At 36.2% G+C, this 5,545-nt stretch overlaps 1 long non-coding RNA gene across 1 annotated transcript; it reads left to right on the top strand.

The window, feature by feature from the left end:
- The first annotated feature begins 307 nt into the window (after window positions 1-307).
- On the top strand, window positions 308-2,172 carry LOC145168478 (uncharacterized). The gene is made up of 2 exons (XR_013741898.1): window positions 308-1,521; window positions 1,869-2,172. It is a non-coding gene; the product is annotated as an uncharacterized LOC145168478 (long non-coding RNA).
- Window positions 2,173-5,545: the final 3,373 nt, after the last annotated feature.

The following is a 5,545-nucleotide window of genomic DNA, read 5'->3' as shown; positions in this document are numbered from 1 at the left end:
CAAATACAAAATTAAGACATAATTAGATTTCTTAACCAAGCAATCCACTTTATCATAGCCTAGAGTTTCTTAAAGTGAACCAACGAAACGAAAAGAACACTCAATAATTTTATCAAAAATAAATTGCTTCTTATATTCGGAAAATAACTGCATTCAGATAGATCCAAACAGTGTCATCGACATTTTGACAACTAAGGGCATTTATGTAAACTTTAAATTCAGTTAGGATGATCACAATTAGTTTCTCGCTTATATAATCAAATTTTGCTCTGTAATTCATTTTATTCATTTTTATCATAATGAGAAACCGAAAGCTTGAATCTCTCTCAAGTTCTATGAAGATTAACATGGTATCAGATTGATCCATCAATTTCTTCAATATCTTCGGTATCTCTTCAATTCCTTCGCTATTTCTTCAATTTCGTTTGAAATTTTCCAATTCATTCTTCAATAATGTCTGAATCGGGAGGGTCTTCTGTCGACTCCACTACAATTAACGCCTCAAGCCCCTATTATATTTGTTCTTCTGATAATCCAAGCACTGTTCTTGTATCAAATGTTTTTAATGGAGTTGGTTTCACTTCTTGGAAACGATCGATGATAATTTCTCTTTCTGCTAAAAACAAACTTGGTTTTGTTGATGGATCGATTCTTCCTCCACCTGTTGGTTCACCTACAGCTAAAAACAAACTTGGTTTTGTTGATGGATCGATTCTTCCTCCACCTGGTATCGTGTCAATTCGATGGTCATCAGTTGGATTCTCAATTCCTTGCAAAAAAACATAGCAGAAAGTGTTCTTTTTCTGCAAACTGCTTCTGCTATCTGTAACGAACTCAATCAAAGATATGAGCAGTCTAATGGTGCTTTAATCTACCAAATCCAACAACAACTTTACTCAATTTCACAGAACTCAGATGATTTCTCTACTTATTTTACAAAATTGATGAAAATCTTGGACGAGTTACGAGTTGTTCAAGAAATACCACCATGTACTTGTGAAGCTGCAGCAGGTATTCATAAATACCTTGAAGAACAACGTCTTATTCAACTTCTTATGGGCCTTCATGATTCCTACAAGATCCTTCGAGGACAAATATTAATGATGAAACCTTTGCCTAGTCTATCCACTGCTTATTCCTTAATAATACAAGAGGAACGTCAACGTGAAATCAACAATCCTTCATCAATCACCACTGATGCTGTTGCATTGCAAGTCTCGAATGAACCATCCAATTTCACAACCAAGAAGTCATTAACATGTACTCACTGTAAGAAATCGGGTCACACCAAATCTCAATGCTATCGTCTTATCGGCTTTCCTCCCAACTTCAAATTTACCAAATCCAAGAAAGACGAACCAAAGTCAATTGTGCAAAATGCTGCTAAGATTTCTTCTATGAATATCACACAGGATCAGTATTAACAACTCATTTAAATGCTCAATCATAACAGTCTCCGGTCATCCTCTTCAACTAGTCATGTTAATGCTTCCATTTCAGACACTGCAATGCATCCTGATGGTAATACATTTTCTTTCATATCATTTGCTGCAAATGTCTATAAATCATCTTCTTTATTGCATAAACATCATTCATGGATCATCGATTCTGGAGCTACAGATCACATTTGTTCTAACAAGGATTTCTTTTTATCCATGACACGAATTCATCAGTCTCATCTCATTGGTCTGCCTAATGGCCAAGACACCACTGTTTCTTATGTTGGAGATGTCAAATTACATGATTCTATCTTTTTGCATGGGGTTTTATATGTACCATAGTTCAAGTACAATCTTCTTTCAACTGCAAAATTGGCATCTCAACTATGCACTTTTTTCATCTTCACTGATCAAGCATGCTTTATGCAGGACCCTTCCACGAAGAATAATCTCGCTCTTGGTGTTTTAGGAAGAAGAATCAATGATCTGTATGTGTTTGATCATGAACATATCAAACACAACCTTTCATACAGTCTTTCTGTTTTTTCAGAACCTTCTTTTGTAGTCAATTCTGCAGTCAAGTCTAAGACAATGTTGTGGCATAATCGCCTTGGTTATGTATCACCGGATAAAATGAAATTTCTTTCTTTGTTGTGTACAACTTGTAATGATAGTATCAAATCATGTATGGTTTGTTCAAAAGCAAAGCAACATCGTTTGCCTTTTTCTCATAGTGAATCTCATTCTAAAGCTCCATTTGACTTGGTTCATATTGATGTATGGGGACCTTACAAGCATCAAACTCATGATGGGTTCAAATATTTTATTACTATTGTGGATGATCATAGCAGTCATACATGGGTTCATTTACTCGGTCACAAGAGTTATGCTTTTTCCCTAATAAAAGATTTTGTCTCGCTCATATGAACTCAATTTGGTGTTACTATTAAGGTCATTCGAACTGACAATGCATTAGAACTTGGATCAAGCGTTGAAGGGACTGCATTCTTTTCATCTCAAGGGATTATTCATCAACGTGCCACTGCTTACACGCCACAACAAAATGGCACAGTGGAACGGAAACACAAGTATATTCTTGAAACAGCCAGGGCCTTGTATTTTCAATATGGTATTGGTGCAGCCTATTGGGGTGAATATGTGAAAACCTCTGTTCATCTCATAAATCGTATGCCAACCACAATTTTGCAAAATCGTTCTCCTTTTGAAGTACTTTATCATGAAAAACCGACATTGCACCAGTTAAGAGCATTTGGTTGTTTATGTTATGCTTCTTCAAACACAACAAAACGAGACAAGTTTATGTCCCGAGCTCATCCTTGTGTTTTTATTGGATACCCATTTGGACAAAAAGCTTACAAGTTATTGAATTTAGTTACCAAGGACATCTTTGTTTCTCGGGATGTAAATTTTTTTGAAGACCTCTTTCCTCTACATTCTCTTAATATGCAGTCATGCTCTTCATCAATACCTTCTTATCTTCCTCGTGTATCACCTGACTTCACTGATCAGGTATATGTCCCATCACCCTCACCATCTGTTCCTATGCCTGATCCTTCTTTATCTTCTACTGCTCCTAATGTTTCATCTCCTGTCATTGCATTAAGACGCACTACTCGTTCTCGTCAACCTCCATCTCGACTGCATGATTATGATTGCAATAGTGTTATTTCAGAAGAGGAACCTTTTACATGTCATCATACACTCACAAATCTTTGCATTACTGATTCTACCTGTCACTCTTCTATGCCTATCACCAAATTTGCTTTTCATACTCAAACCATACAACAAGAGCCTGCATTTTATCTTGAGGCCAGAGGCATTCCGGCTTGGGAAGAAGCTATGCAAAAGGAAATTACTGCTTTGACTAACAATCATACATGGGACATTGTTCCACTTCCAAAGGGAAAAAGACCAATTGCTTGTAGATGGGTATACAAGATAAAATACCATGTTGATGGTACGATAGAAAGACATAAGGCAGGTCTTGTTGCAAAGGGATTCACACAAAGGGAGGGGATAGATTATCATGAAACTTTTTCACCTGTCATCAAATTCAGTACAATTCGTTGTTTGGTTTCGCTTGCTGTCAAACGTGGATGGGACATTCACCAATTTGATGTGAATAACGCCTTTCTACATGACGATTTACATGAAGAGGTGTATATGCGTGTCCCACCTGGCTATCATGTATCCTCCCATCTCTTATATGCAAGCTCAAACGATCTCTATATGGCTTGAAACAAGCATCAAGACAATGGTATGACAAACTTTCAGAAGCGCTAAAAACCAGAGGGTATCATAGATCATCTAATGATTACTCACTTTTCTTAAAAGGACATCAACTACCATTGTGATAATTGTTGTATACGTTGATATTCTTGTTACTGGAGATGACATTGACGAAATCATGAACATAAAATCATCCCTGCATAACTGTTTTCAAATCAAGGATCTGGGACACATCAATTATTTTCTTGGACTTGAATTCAATAAAGTTGAGCAAGGCATGGTTGTTCATCAGCAAAAATTTATCAAAGAGTTGTTGAATTCTTATTCTATGGTTGATGTTGCTTCTGTTCAAATGCCTCTTCCATACAAGTTGAAATTGAATCCTCTCATGGAAAAACCATTATCTGATCCAACTTTATACCGTCAATTGATTGGAAAACTTAATTTTCTCTTACACACTCGACCTGATATTGCCTTTGCGGTACAATATCTTAGTCAATTCGATCAAACTCCATGTCAACCTCATTTTGATGCTGCTCTCTATGTCTTGAAATACCTTAAAGGAACTGTTTCTCAAGGTATTTTCTTCAACAATAAACCGGTGTACAACATCGAAGCTTATTGTGACTCAGATTGTGGGCTTCATGTCCTTTAACACGTCGATCAGTTAGTGGATTTTTTATTCTATTTGGTGGTAGCCCTATCTCCTGGAAATCCAAGAAACAAGTAGCTGTTTCTCTTTCTCCCGCAGAAGTGGAGTATCGATCGATGAGACGTGTGTGTGCAGAACTTGCATGGATTAATCGTTTACTTGTTGAACCGGAAGTTACTGGCCTTACCCCGATACCACTAAAATGTGACAATCTCGCAGCTGTATACATTGCCACTAACCCCGTATTCCATGAACGCACTAAACACATTGAATTAGATTGCCATTATGTACGAGAAAAACTTCAAGGAGGTCTCATTTCGTTGTCTCATGTTAGTACTCAACATCAATTAGCTGATGTGTTTACGAAGGCACTCACTAGTCCTCACCATTAACAAGCTACTTCCAAGCTTGGTCTCCTACCGTACCCTCCAGCTTGAGGGGGGTGTCAATATATTCACGAACCAGAGGGGCAAATTCGACATTTTGACAACTAAGGGCATTTATGTAAACTTTAAATTCAGTTAGGATGATCACAATTAGTTTCTCGCTTATATATCAAATTTTGCTCTGTAATTCATTTTATTCATTTTTATCATAATGAGAAACCGAAAGCTTGAATCTCTCTCAAGTTCTATGAAGATTAACAAATAGCCCATAACACTGTCATAAACACTGAATCGATATTCAATCTTTCCATCGTGGCAACCGCGCGAGCATCAATCCATTGTAACAAATCTATCACTAAGGAGAACATCGGAATCTGCAAATGGAGCCACCAAGCTACCCTTCTCCAAATTTGAAGAGCAATTAAATACAGAAAATAATGGATAGCATTCTTCGAGAGGTACAAAATATTAATTCGATAACGATTTAGCTTGATAAAATATTTGTACTAGTGGCAAATCTATAAACGTGAAAGCATATGTTATTGTGATTTTTTGTATTTTTCCATTTTTAAAACTTAGTCGTATAAAAAATTGTGATTTAAGTCACTAAAGGGAAATTGACTTATCATGGTAATGAACTTTTTTATTTTGTTTATATTTGGGTAATTTTTTTATGTATACATTTAAATAACGAACTTGTTAGAAGTGTTCACATATAACCATTATGACCAACTGTATAGTAATGGTCATATGTGAACACTTCTAACAAGTTTATTACCTAGATGTGTACAAAAAAATTACCCCGATGTGAACAAAAC

This window comes from Lactuca virosa, chromosome 4 (genome assembly GCF_052849685.1).
Source record: "Lactuca virosa cultivar CGN04683 chromosome 4, Lactuca_virosa_CGN04683_v6, whole genome shotgun sequence".
Classification (NCBI taxonomy): domain Eukaryota; kingdom Viridiplantae; phylum Streptophyta; class Magnoliopsida; order Asterales; family Asteraceae; genus Lactuca; species Lactuca virosa.
This window is presented reverse-complemented; position numbering and strand designations above follow the sequence as displayed.